Source organism: Pan troglodytes, chromosome 2, assembly GCF_028858775.2.
Source record: "Pan troglodytes isolate AG18354 chromosome 2, NHGRI_mPanTro3-v2.0_pri, whole genome shotgun sequence".
Lineage (NCBI taxonomy): Eukaryota > Metazoa > Chordata > Mammalia > Primates > Hominidae > Pan > Pan troglodytes.
The window spans coordinates 193,300,754-193,314,938 of record NC_086015.1 but is presented as its reverse complement, the minus strand read 5'-3'; positions in this window follow the sequence as shown (position 1 = coordinate 193,314,938).

Here is a 14,185-nt window from a genome sequence, read left to right as displayed (position 1 = left end):
ACAGGCTTTGTGTAAGCAATAAAGCTTTTAATCACCGGGGTGCAGGCAGGCTGAGTCCGAAAAGAGAGTCAGCAAAGGGAGATGGGGTGGGGCCGTTTTATAGGATTTGGGTAGATAAAGGAAAATTACCATCAAAGGGGGTTGTTTTCTGGTGGGCAGGAGTGGGGATCACAAGGTACTCAGTGGGGGAGCTTTTGAGCCAGGATGAGCCAGGAGAAGGAATTTCACAAGACAATGTCATCAGTTAAGGCAGGAACAGACCATTTTCACTTCTTTTGTGGTGGAATGTCATCAGTTAAGGCAGGAACCAGCCATCTGGATGTGTACGTGCAGGTCACAGGGGATATGATGGCTTAGCTTGGGCTCAGAGGCCTGACAGGAGACATATATGCAGTTATATTTCATTTATGTCAGAAGTTTCACATGCAAATTATGCTAGTAAACACTAAAGCCATCATTTCTAACTCATCCCTCAAAAATATACAAATCTCCAAATGTTCTCCAGTACAACAAAAATTGATAATCAATGATGTATTTCCATGTTTCTGTAAACCTGACTTTTCTATCTTAAAAAAAAAAAAAAAAGAAAGAAAAAGAAAATGTCAGGTCTCTGGGCCCAAGCCTGCACGTATACATCCACATGGCCTGAAGTAACTGAAGAATGACAAAAGAAGTGAAAATGGCCTGTTCCTGCCTTAACTGATGACATTACCTTATGAAATTCCTTCTCCTGGCTCAAAAGCTCCCCCACTGAGCACCCTGTGACCCCCACCCCTGCCAGCCAGAGAACAACCCCCTTTGACTGTAATTTTCCACTACTGACTCAAATCCTATAAAACGGCCCCACTCCTATGTCCCTTCGCTGACTCTCTTTTCGGACTCAGCCCACCTGCCCCCAGGTGAAATAAACAGCCTTGTTGCTCACACAAACCCTGTTTGGTGGTCTCTTCACACAGACACGAGTGAAAGAAAGAATATCAGACACCTAACTAAGTTTACAACAATTCTAGTTAAGTGTCTTTTACAAATCCTGGTGACTCACTTAATATTCTATCTGTAAAGTGGGTGTGGGAGGGTTATTTCAAAGAACAAATGACAAGAAAATTTTGTAGTTTACACAATAAATGACTAATGTATGTGTGTGTGTGTGTTTCTTCCCAACATGGATAAAAGAGTATAATATTCAAAAATAAGGGGAAAAACAATATATACAATAAAAGTTACATAGAATTTAAAATACCCCTCACACACACACAATACAAAAGAATATATTGTTCATAGAGATATACGTGTGTATACATATATACATACATGTGAGATATATGTGTGAATGTGAAAGGTGGAAGTAAGTCACAGAAGACTTCAATTTTTTTTTTTTTTTTGAGACAGAGTCTCACTCTGTCACCCAGGCTGGAGTGCAATGGTGTGGTCTCAGCTCCCTGCAACTTCCGCCTCCCAGGTTCAAGCGATTCTCCCACCTCAGCCTCCCGAGTAGCTGGGACTACAGGCATGTGCCACCACACCCGGCTAATTTTTGTATTTTTAGTAGAGACAGGGTTCCACTATGTTGGCCAGGCTGGTCTCGAACTCCTGACTTCGTGATCCGCACTCCTTGGCCTCCCAAAGTGCTGGGATTACAGGAATGAGCCACCACACCCAGCCCAGAAGACTTCAATTTTAAGTAGAAGGTGTTCCTTTACAAAAAAAAAAATGGCAGAATGTTAATAGATACTAATACTGGGTGTGAGAACTCAGAAATGTATTATTCTTTGTATGTGTTTGTGTTTTTTAAACTACATTTTTATATACCCAGAAACACATATACACACATAAAGAATTAGAAAATAGACGTTCTAGTGGTATACAAACTGCAAAAAATGTTACATAAACATTATGTAATAATATTCTAACATATTATAACTTTTAATCTTGAGGTTTAAACTATGTTCAAGCTCTTTGTATATTCCCTTATGATAAATAACAAAGAATAACAAACACCCTGAGTCAACAATTGGTAAATGAAAAGTATTTTCTCACAAATCAAAACCACAATGAGATACCGTCTCACAGTCAGAATGACTATTATTAAACAGTCAATAACAACAGATGCTGGGCCGGGTGCAGCAGCTCACACCTGTAATCCCAACACTTTGGGAGGCCGAGACGGGCAGATCACGAGGTCAGGAGATGGAGACCATCCTGGCTCACATGGTGAAACCCTGTCTCTACTAAAAATACAAAAAAATATTAAACAGGCTTGGTGGCGGGCGCCTGTAGTCCCAGCTATTCAGGAGGCTGAGGCAGGAGAATGGCATGAACCCAGGAGGCAGAGCTTGCAGTGAGCCAAGATTGTGCCACTGCACTCCAGCCTGGACAACAGAGCGAGACTCCGTCTCAAAAACAAACAAACAAAAAAACAGATGCTGGCGAGGCTGTGGGGAAATGGGAATGCTTATATACTCTTGATGCGAATATAAATTAGCTCAGCCACTGTGGAAAGCAGTTTGAAGATTTCTGAAAGAGGTCAGAATTAACATTTAATCCAGCAATCCCATTGCTAGGTATATACCCAAAAGAAAACAAATTATTTTACCAAAAAGACACGTGAACTTGTGTGTTCGTTGCAGCACTATTCACAATAGCAAAGACATGGAATCAACCTAGGTGCCCATCAACAGTGAATTGAATAAAGAAAATGTAGTACATATATACTATGGAATACTATGCAGCCATAAAAAAGAACAAACTTATGTTCTTTGCATCAACATGGATGCAGCCGGAGGCCATTATCCTAAGTGAATTAATGAAGGAATGAAAAACCATATACTGTATGTTATCATTTATAAGTGGGAGCTGAACATTGAGTATTTGTGGACATAAAGATGGCAACAATAGTGTACAACTAGAAGGAGAAGGGAGTAAGGGAGCAGGGGTTGAAAAATGAACTATTAGGTACTATGGGTGATGGGATCAATCATACCCCAAACCTCAGCATCATGCAATATACTCAGGTAACAAACCTGCATGTGTACCCCCTGAATCTAAAGTAAAAGTTGAAATTATAAAGAAAAGAGAAATATTTTATTTTAATTACAAAGGGTAACATATGGCCTTTAATTTCATCAAGTCTGAGAGTCTGAACCATGCAAATATTAGTCCAAATTTCTGAGCTTGGGCTCTATTTTTTAGAGCTCATTCTGAGCTCAAATAAGTGAAAACATTTCAAAATTTAAATAAGATTTTTTTTTTCTTTTTGGAGTAGTATGTACTTTGTGGAAGATTTATGGAACACAAGAGTTAAGTTTTTAAAAAATCAAAACAACTCATAATTCTACTTCCCAAAGATAATCTTTTTCTTCAAATACTTTTTTCTATAAATATGTAGTTGGGATTATTGTTTCATGTATGCATAGGTGTTTTGCTATTACCTCAATTCTGGCTCATGTCATCAAATTTTTTTGAAAGTGTGTTTTTACTATGATGTTGTAGCATTCATTGATACCATTGTTGTCTTACACTCTCTTATTGATGAATGGATTATTTTCAGTTTTTAACTATTATGTATAACACTCAGCAACATCATTATTTATAAGTATTTCTATATGCTACTATTTTTTCTTAGATTAAGGTCCTGAGGCTCTCCAACTTTTGGGTTTTAGAGGTAACGTGTTGCCTTTAACCTCTATTAAGTAACATCCTATTTGGAGTCTAGGGAAATGCTTTCCTTTGCAAAATGTATTGATAGTCTCATAAAGTAGAAGCAATACAAACTGTGAATAGCATGATATGAATTCAAGTCAGTGTTTAGTGGCAAATGAGCTATGAAAAAATCTTTGAACTTTGGAAGTGTGGATGAGGGATTGTGAATCCATACCAATTTATACTCCTTCCCAGACCAGATGAGAATGATGATTCATAGAATTTTCAGCCAGTATTATTTTTAGATTTTACCAATTTAATAAGCGAAAATAGGAATATTTAAACATTTTAACGTTTAACATTCATTTATATTTTTCATTCAGAAACCCTATTATGCCTTTTTTTCTATCACAGTTGAAGCATTTATCTTACTAATTTGTCAGAATTCTTTACATAAATGATAATAATACTGTATATGTGTTTTAATACTTTCAAAGTTCATTATTTGTATTTAATTTTAATATTTGAAATTTATCTATGTAGCTAAGTATTTAAGTCTCTTATTTTGTAATTTATTCATTTGCTTTTATGTTCGGAAGTTATTTCACCGCTTACAGATCAAGTAGTGACTTTCATTTTTACCTATCCCTTTATAACTACAGATTTTATATTTAACTTCGATTCTATTGAGATTTTATTTGGTATATGTTTAATAAAAGGGAGCAATTTATACTTCGGCTTTCCCTATTACAAGTGGAGCTATTTCAGAGGATCTTTGGAATTCAATTTTGGGCTATATTGGTATGTGTGTGAACCACAGCCTTCATCTGCTTTGATTTATTATCAGTCTGATAGAAAAATAATGTTAAATTAAAAATGTGAAAACAGAGATGTACAATATTTACATATGTAAAATCCTTACAATTCATCATTTACATATTTGTGTATCTTATGAACTCAAATTATACTTTATGTTTTATGTTGATTTGATTCAGCTAAGTATGGGTAATAATAAAAATTCCAATTCTGCTCGAAATGTCAAAAATCATTGCTAATCCTCTCCTTCCAACCTCCACCCTCAAGTTGTTCTTATTTTTGTATTTGTTACTATTGATGTTATTTGACTGAGGTTAGTTTTTGTTGTTGCGGTTTTCAGAATCAAGTGCTACTTGCGCTAATATCCCTGAATCACGTATATAAGTGCAAGCAGCATATTTGGAAGGTGATCCCAGGAAAAACTGTAAGGAAAGTGGTGAAATGAGAGAGAGAATGGAAGGAAGCTGGTGAATGCTGTATTATGGAACATGTTAATACTGTAGGCAATCGAGGCTCAGTTATACCGGGGAAATCTCGCAGAATATAGAACACGTCTCATTTATCACAACCAAGGTCTAACTTTGCTCTTCTCTCCATTACCTACACCACATCCTAATTTGGGTTTATAGTACTATTTTCCAAGACAATTGCAGTAACCATCTTACTGAAAGCTCCTGGTCAAGGGGTCCAGAGTACCTACTTAATATAATTGATGTATATGTCCCAGTTTAATCTTGTAAATGTGCTACTACCTTGTGCAAAAGAACTTTAACAGATTACCATTCTCTATAAATAAATAGAGCCTAAACCTCGGGAATCATTGGCTTCAAAAAATTGCTTTCATCCCTCCTTTCAGGCTATGTCTTACTGCTTCTCATGACATACGTTGTGGGAAAACTGGGCTCCTTTCTGTTTCTCAACTGTGTCCTATATATTTCTACACATGTGCATCACGTCATACTTTTTCTTTCTCTGGAATGCTGTTGTTTCTCTCCTAACTTCATTCTATTGAAATCTCACCTGTCCTACATAGTTCAGCTCAAATATTACCTCTTCCACGAATTTTCTGGCCACTAAGCTAGAATTAGTATAATATGTTCTTTTGAAGTCTCTTATAACACAAGCCACCTTTCTCTTTGAATTGTATTTGTTTCTATGTCCCCTAGATTGTCTTGAGGAAAGGGTGTGTTATCTGATGAATTCTCCACTGAATTAAGTAAGTCACTTGCACATAACAGACACATAAGAGATATATAGTAAATTAATTCAATTATTAAGAATCTTACTAATAAAGTGTTATTTTCAAATATGTGAGGAGATGTCAAATAAATGGACTTGAGTTTTTTCTATTGTTCTCCCAGGGGATAATGAAAACAAATTGACAGAAGTTGCATCGGGCATGGAGGTTAAAAAGGAAGCTTTTCCTGCATTTTTTAGGCTGTATATCAGCTGAGTATTTGTTACTTTTCTCTTTACTTCTTTATTTTCTTTACTTATTTTGTTCTTTACTTATTTATTCATCTTTTTTAATTAATTAGTCAATTAACAATATTGATTTATGTTAAGAACGATTCTAGTTGCTAGATACACAGCGGTGAACAAAATATGTGATTTTTACATTCATGGAGCTTACAAAGTATTCGAGGAGAAAGCTAAACACACACACACACACACACACACACACACACACACACACGTAGTGGTCAGTGCCATGAAGGCAAATGACAGTATAATGCATAATAGACTACGAGAGGGATTGAGAATAAAGAGAGCCAGAAAAATCTCTTTGAGAAAGTAACAATTACCTTGATACCTGAAGGATAGGGGAAATTTCCAAAAAATGAGAATATAGAAAGGATCTGAGATGGGAAAGATTTGGGCAAGTTTAAAAAAAGGCGAGTTGCCTGGCCGGGCATGGTGGCTCACACCTGTAATTCCAGCACTTTGGGAGGCCAAGGCAGGCGTATCACGAGGTCAGGAGTTCGAGACCATCCTGGCTAAAACGATGAAACCCCGTCTCTACTAAAAATACAAAAAAATTAGCCAGGCGTGGTGACGGGTGCCTGTAGTCCCAGCTACTCAGGAGGCTGAGGCAGGAAAATCACTTGAACCCAGGAGGCGGAGTTTGCAGTGACCCGAGATCACGTCACTGCACTCCAGCCTGGGTGACAGAGTGGGACTCCATCTCAAAAAAAAAAAAAAAAGAGAGCTGTCCAATAGACATAGAGTAGTAAGTAGGATGAGTTTAACATTGGGTAGATCACACATGATCTTGTAGAAAAATGGAAGATTTCATATTTTAGCTCAATTGCAGTGAAAAATCATTGAAGAATATTAAGCTGGACAATGACATAATCATAATCATATGTAAATTTTTTTAATTTCGATTGATCATAGCAAATGGTTTCCTCATAAACCAATAATAGTAGTTAATTCAAATATTATTTTTAAAAAACCTCTTAAAGGCAAAATAACATATTCATATCTATTAAAATATAATTATTTAAATTGTTTATTAAATATTATGAAGAAACAATAGAAGAATTATTTTTGATACATTTTCCTAAATTTTAATGTCTTCTTATTTTACTTCTACTATTATATTACTAAGTTTGTTTCCTAGAATATATTTTGTTTTTCAAAGTGGTTTCTTTTATTTTTAATGTTTAATAGATTTATTGAGGTGTAATTTACATACCATAAAGTTCACCCATTTTAAGTGTACAATTAAATATTTTAAAATAAATTTACAGAGTTGTGGAAATATCATCACAAGGGCTTTACATTTTTAACTTTATAAAATTACTGGTAATGTTCTTCCAATCTTTTTTAATTAATTAATTAATTTGAAATTATTGATGACTTCAATTGACTCTTCTCTGTAAACTATATTTTTAAGTAAGAAAGTGATCAGTTAACTGATGCTGAGGTTTTTGACAAGTTCATGACAAATTCTACCAAAGAGAAGATATTTTTAATTCTAACTGCCTTTAATATAAAAGTATGTACATAATACTATCTAATTATTTTCACATAGTGTCTTTTTGTTTTATTCACATTATATTTTGGCAATATCTAACAACTATTATTTAAGACAACATTTTTCAAATAAGTTAACGATTTTGAATGTTTTGCCATATTAATCCTGTAAAACTGTAGGCTTTCTGTATCTTTTCTGTTTTAGTATACTACATTTTTATATTTCATTTTATTTTTAGGTTAGATTCACAACAAAATTGAGAGGAGGATATGAAGATTTCCCAAATACTCCCTGCCCTCACACATGCATAGCCTCCCCATGATCAACATCTCCTACGGAAGTGCCACATTTGTTACAATTCATGGACCTACATTGACACATTGTTATCATCCAAAGTCCATAGTTTACATTTAAGTTCGCTATTGATGCTGTATAGACTATGTTCAGACAAATGTATAATGACACCTGTTCACCATTATAGTATCATAGAGTAATTTCACTGCCTTAAAAACCCTGAGTTCCCCCTAACCCTTGGCAACTACTGGTTGTTGTACTGTTTCCATAGTTTTAATTTTTCCAGAGTTTCACATAGTTGGAATCATACTGTAAGTATCCTTTTCAGATTGGTTTCTTTCAATTAATGAGATGCATTTAAGCTTCTATTTTCTGTGACTTTATAACTTTTTTATTTTTGCACCAAATAATATTTCATTGTTTGGATATACCACAGTTTATTTACCTGTTCACCTACTGAAGAACATCTTGGTTACTTTGGCAATTATAAATAAAACTGCTATCAATATTTGTGTACAGGTTTCTGTGTGGACAATAATATTTCAACTTTTTTGGGTTGATATCAAGAAACACAAAACGTTGAGTCCCATGATAAGGGTATGTTAAGTTCTGTCATAAATTGCCAAATTTTGTCCAAAGCAGCTGTACAATTTTGCACTCCTCCTAGCAATGAATGAGTGTTCCTGTTGCTCCACTTCTTTGTCAGTATTTAGTATTGTCAGTGTTCTGGGTTTTTGCCATTCTATTGGGTGTGTAGTGGTATCTCATTATTCGAATTTGGATTTCCTTGATGACATAAGACATGGAGTATCTTTCCATATACTTATTTTCTATATCACTTCTTTGGTGAGATGTCTGTCAAGGTCTTTGGACATTTTTTAATCACTGTTATTTTTTTTTCTTGTTGCTGAATTTTAAGGTTTTTTTAGTTTAGGTTTTTTTTTTTTTTTTTAGATGGATCTTGCTCTATCACCCAGGCTGGAGTGCAATGACATGATCTCAGCTTTCTGCAACTTCCAGCCCCCGGGTTCAAGTGATTCTCCTGCCTCAGCCTCCCGAGTAGCTGAGATTTCAGGCATGCCCCACCACGTCTGGTTAATTTTTGTATTTTTAGTAGAGACAGGGTTTCACCACGTTGGCCAGGCTGGTCTCGAACTCCTGACCTCAGGTGATCCTCCCACCTTGGTCTCCCAAAGTGCTGGGATGATAGGCATGAACCAATGTGCCCGGCCATTAAGGGTTTTTTTTTTTTTTTTTTTTTAGCACATTTTGGATAAAATTCTTCACAAGATAAGTCTTTTGAAAGTATTTTCTCCCAATGTGGCTTCTTTTTTTTATTATCTTGAAAGTGCCTTTCACAGAGCAGAAAAGTTAAATCTTAATAAAGTTAAGTTTATTAATTCTTTTTCCTCATTAATTGTACTGTTGGTGTTGTATTGAAAAAGTTATCACTAAACTCAAGGTCATTTGGATTTTCTGTTATGTTATCTTCTTAAAGTTTAATAGTTCTGCATTTTACATTTAGGTCTATAATCCGTTTTGAGTTAACTTTTGTGAAGGCTGTAAAGTCTGTGTCTAGATTCGTTATTACCTCTTGCATATGATTGTCCAGTTGTTCTAGCACCATTTGTTGAAAAGAATCTTTTCTCCATTGTACTGCCTTTGCTCCATTGTCAAAGATGAATTGACTATATTTATATAGGTCTATTTCTGGGCTCTCTATTCTGTTCCATGTATTTATTTGTCTATTCTTTTACCAGAACCACACAGTCTTGATTACTGTACCTGTATAGTAAGTATTGATGTTGGTTAGTGGTAGTTCTCCAACTTTGTTCTTCTCCTTTGATATTTTGTTGGCTATCCTGGGTCTTTCGTCTATTTATATAAACTTTTAAATCAGTTTGTCAATATTCACAAAACAACCTGCTGGAAGTTTTATTGGGATTGCTTTAAGTTTGTAGATCAAAATGGGAAGAACTGACATTTGGCACTATTGATTCTTCTTATCCATGAACATAGACCATCACTCTACCTATTTAGTTCTTCTTTGATTTCTTTCAACAGAGTTTTGTAGTTTTTCTCATATAGATTTTGTACATATTTTGTTAGATTTATACCTAAGTATTTCATTTTAGGGACTGCTAATGTAAATGGCATTTTATTTTTAGTTTCAAGTCCACTTGCTCATTGCTAGTATATAGAAAAGAAACTGACTTTTGAATACTAACTTTGGATCCTGCAAACTACTATAATTATCTATTAGTTCCAGGATATTTTTATTAATAGAGCTTTTTGTTTGTTGTATGGATAAAAAGTCTCAGGGGACAAGAATACAAGCTGGGAGACTGGTAAGAAGCTATTGCAGTTTACCAAGTGAGAGATATTGGTTGGTTGTTGTGGAGTAGTGGCCTACATTAGAAAGAAAGAAATTAGTTTAGTGAGATATTTTTAAAATTTTCAGTGGACAAGGCTGAGGGATTAGCTATTGAGTATGAGGAAAAATAGATCTCAACAATAATTTTAAGGTTTTTTGTTGTTGTTTGGGCAACTAGGTGTATGTTGAGATATTTAATGATATGGGAAAGACTAAAAAAGAGTAGATGAGATTAAGGGGAGGGGCCCAAAATAAAGACACCTTCTCATTTCTCTAGTGTTCCAATACTAATTTGTTTGATTGACCAGTAGTTCTGTCTTTGTCTTTCAAGTTTCTTCAACTTGCCTCTTGGATTTAACACTATTGTTCAGAGTCTATCCCTGATCCCTCATTGAATCCTCATTGTGTTTAGATCCATCTTCATACTCTGCTGCTGGATCACAGTTGCTTGATTTGTTTGCTTGGTCATCTTGACCTAATACCTAGAAGTAAATGAGAATATTCTTCTCCATGGAAATGGAGAAAAACACACCACAAATGCAATGGAAAGTAAAACCAAAAGCAACTGTTGTACCCGAGCGAGTTAGAAAAACGCCACACTTTGAGACGAATTAAGAGTCCTTTATTAGCCGGAGACCGAGAGACGGCTAACACTCAAAATTCTCTCGGCCCCTAGAAGAAGGGGCTAGATTTTCTTTTATACTTTGGTTTGGAAAAGGGAGGGGGGGGGGTCTAGTTAAAACAATTTTACAGAAATAAAGTAGGCAAAAAGTTAAAAGGATGAATGGTTACAGGAAAGTAAACAGCTCCAGGTGCAGGGGCTTTAAGACTATTACAACGTGATAGATCTGGGGCTTTGGGTGTTATCAATCAGACAAAATCCTGAGAATTGCGGATATTGCTCGCCACAGTATCTTATCAGTTAATTGCATTCTTGGATGTGCCGGGAGTCAGCTTGCACAAGTTAAGTCCTTGAGGAAGGGGCTGCCAGTGAAAGAGCTAAGATAGAGTCAGTCTGGCTCTCTTAGCTAAGGGAGAGTCAATTCAGGTGGAAACAAGGCTAGGTGATTAAAGGAAAAGGGAGAGTCTAAAAACAGGGTTAGTAAAAACAAGGTTGGGCATTACACAACTTCTAAACTCTTGTGCAGTTGAACAATATTGATGTTTTCAACTTTGAGCCCTTGATAAATCTTGCATATTTTCTTTGTCCTCAATAATGTCTTCTTCACAGATCCTGCCTGGAGTTTATGGGGTGTGTTGTCTGTACGTGCGGCTTTTCTGAAGCTAAGGTTTTTCAAAGCGTGAAGTAGCAGTATCTTATTAGTTTTCTAATACATTATATGCAAATAAAATCAAAGAGCTCTGGCCGAAGTGGGAGCAGGGTTTCCAAAAAGCCTCGGAGACTCTAAAGAACATCTAAGGATCCCATATGCAGTTTAACTACAATTTTCGTTAAATCAGCAAGGAAGAGTTTTAAATCTCAATCTTGACATGGTCATTCTTAAAAAAAAAAAAAAAGAGCTCTATCTACAAAAACATGATGTTTTTCTAGTTCGGCCACCAATCACTATAACATTGTATGTTAATCACTTTCTAATCTAGGCTTCAGCGTCTTCACCTGAATCAGGAATCTGGACTAGAGGAATTTAAAAGATTCTCTCAGCCTGGAGCATCCAATGAGCTTAAGCATCCAAGATTATCTCTGTATAATTTCCTTGCTCATCATGAGCTCTTCAACTTTCTTTTGGAATAGTAGGTCACTGTGTGGTTGTAGGGAAAAAGGAAGGTAGTAGGAAATTTGGACAAGTATGATAGTAGGAGACCGTGTGATTTGCCTAACCACTATCGGAAAGCTAGTCACCGAGCCTCATTTGCTGGTTTAGTCCTAGATTCATTGTGAGATTTGAGATAAAGCATATCCTGAGGTCATAATCTGTTTCATTATCAGGAAAATCTGAGTTTTAATCTCTAATCATGGAAAAAAAACAGAGATTTTGAATAAATACATAATCTGGCCACATCGTTCTATTCTTAAAATGTCACATCAGAGGTCCTCTTACAAGGAATGTCACTGAAAAAAAAGTGAATAAATAAAAATTTTATCTCTGAATTTTAATGTCCTTATCAGAAAGCCTTAGTCAATTACAGCAAAATCTTCCAAGAGAAGGGTCATAAGTTTTGCCAATGAGCATGAGGTAGCAAGTGTAATACAAGGGTAAACTCCTATTGTTAAGTGTTCTTTTCTGTTATCTTGCAATAATAGAGAAGCAGATCCCTGGAGAATTTCAAATTTTGTGTAACAATCTGAGGTCTGGCAGTCTTTCAGATGCAGAGTTCAGTAATTGTTTTCTAGTGAATATATCAGGAATGAAGTAAGGAAAAAATAGAGAAAAAAAGATATTTAATACAACTCTTTCATATATCCCAACATTTGGGATTCATATTATTAAGTTTATTTCTCAAAGTGTGGGAAAACTCTGGAGTACAGAGAATGTCTCTAGAAAGATAAATGGATTGCTTTAATAAAAGTTTTCCTACTAGCTAAAGTTTTCAATAATGATGGAAATGTGAGGAGTACATTATTTTGAAGTGTAGAGTCCTAGGGTATAGGTAAGCAGATTGTCATTGGTTTACTAATGGCAGTCCCAGGGGGCAAGCAAGATTTTTGAATTTCTCCGGCTTTGCAACACAACCCAAAGCCTTTATATAGGAAATGCCCAGAAGACCAGACCAGGTGGTGAGACAACAGCTGTATCACTATCATTTTACACATGTGAAAGGGCTTTGAAAATGATCAAGGGCTACAAAAATTAAAGTAATATTACATTTTAAAAATCTGTGATTATTATTATATATGAAATGATTATTCATTAATCAAAAGAAAGGTCTCTGAACATTTAGAAGACTGGCTTCAATTACTATTATTTTTAATAAGGGTAATTCTTTATCCTTTGAAGTTTACTCGAATTCAGGAAACATCTAAATGTCACTTGGAGTTGATTTTGGAAAATGAATTTAAAAAGACTCTTCTTTGGTAAAAAAGAAAAACAAAATGGAAAATGAATTTAAAAAGACTCTTCTTTGGTAAAAAAGAAAAACAATCAGTTTTGGTTATAAAATAACATAAGAAATTTCTCCACAAGTCCTTCCCAAAGCACTGATATCATCAATGAGATCAGCGTATGTAACACCAAGGTGTCTACTTTGAAGGAAATTAATTATAATTTATTTGATATTTATTTTAACAAATCAACCTATCATTTGATTTTATGTGATAGAACCTGAGGGCTGGCAGTCTTCCAGGTGTAGAATGTCAAGTTAGTGACTCATGTTTTCTCATGGGTATATTAGGACTGAAGTGGGAACAAAAATGGATATTTTGTTTATATGACTTGCATCATTGAAAGTAAGGAGTCATCTAAAGCTAGTCCTAGTCCTCTGAACCCGAAAAGGTTTTAAGCATACATAGGTATATTTTTATAGTACCTCAAAAGTAGTGATTGAAAGTTTGAAGCTGGTTTAGAGTTAAATAAGTTTATTTTAAAATATAAAGTGTCTCCCTCCTTCAGAAGTAAACTGGCTCAGTTAGTTTACTACTTACATTCCGAATTTCTCCAAGGAACAGAGTGACAAGGGGTTCAATCCAACAGGAGAGAGGAGTTAAGATATTGGTTTAACCAATCATTTGTTATTATTTTAGGTGAGCTTCATCATTGCACCTGGGTCTTAGCTTCTCTATTTATCATGTGAAGTGGTAGAATAGAGTAGCTGCAATTCCAGTCATTATTTTCCCTCAGTCCTGGATTATATTCATATTTCTTCTTTCCTATGGATAAAGGCCCAAAGACAGAAGGCGAACACGCATGCTGGACAGACTGAAGTAAGGAGGTTCCCCAGGGAGCTGGGCATATGGATCAACTCCGTATTGCCTAGAATTGTTACTATGCTACGGGCTGGCTCAAAACAATAACAGTAGTCTCTTGCTCTACTGGGTGAGAGCAGCCGAGATTTCTAGGCAAAACCAACAAGCTCTGAGTAAACTAAGACTTTTAATGACCCCAGAGGGAGCTTCGAAATTTGCT